Source organism: Vespa mandarinia, chromosome 8 (genome assembly GCF_050613455.1).
Source record: "Vespa mandarinia isolate Hongniang chromosome 8, ASM5061345v1, whole genome shotgun sequence".
In the NCBI taxonomy this organism is placed as follows: Eukaryota; Metazoa; Arthropoda; class Insecta; order Hymenoptera; family Vespidae; genus Vespa; species Vespa mandarinia.
The window spans coordinates 5,330,001-5,330,622 of NC_140817.1; positions in this window are offsets into that span (position 1 = coordinate 5,330,001).

The window sequence follows — 622 nt, forward strand, 5'->3', positions numbered from 1 at the left end:
TGACTTAACAAGGCAATATCTATAAAATTAATAGACGCATATTTTATCTGTTCGATATATGAAATCTTATACGTGCTTGTCGATAAACGAGAACGATACGTTTGAATGCCGAATTAAACCTACCACGCCGATTTTCACCGTATATTTTCCATCGAAATGTTATAATAACTTTATCTAGGTAGGTGTATCGTTATTGCAAAAGTGTTTGCCCAAAGTATTCCGATAAGTTATAAATTTATTTGTTTTACTCATATTTTTTTTTCTCTCTCTCTCTCTCTCTCTCTCTCTCTCTCTATATATATATATATATATATATATATATATATATATATATATCTTTCTCTCTCTCCCTCCGTCCATCCGATCCGGCCCGCTTTTCAGGATTATTATTTTGTTTGAAACAATAACGATCACGTTATAGATACGGATACCACATTGGATCGTGGATTTATCCGCCTTTATCGAACATTTGTTCTCGATTCTCTCGATCAGGATAATTACTAAGATTAATCGGATTGACCGGGAAACGCAAGAACGTTTTAGAAAAGGGAGCAAAAAAAAAAAAAATAGAAAGAAAAAAAAAAAATAAAATAAAATAAAAAAGAAAAATTAGATAGTCCTC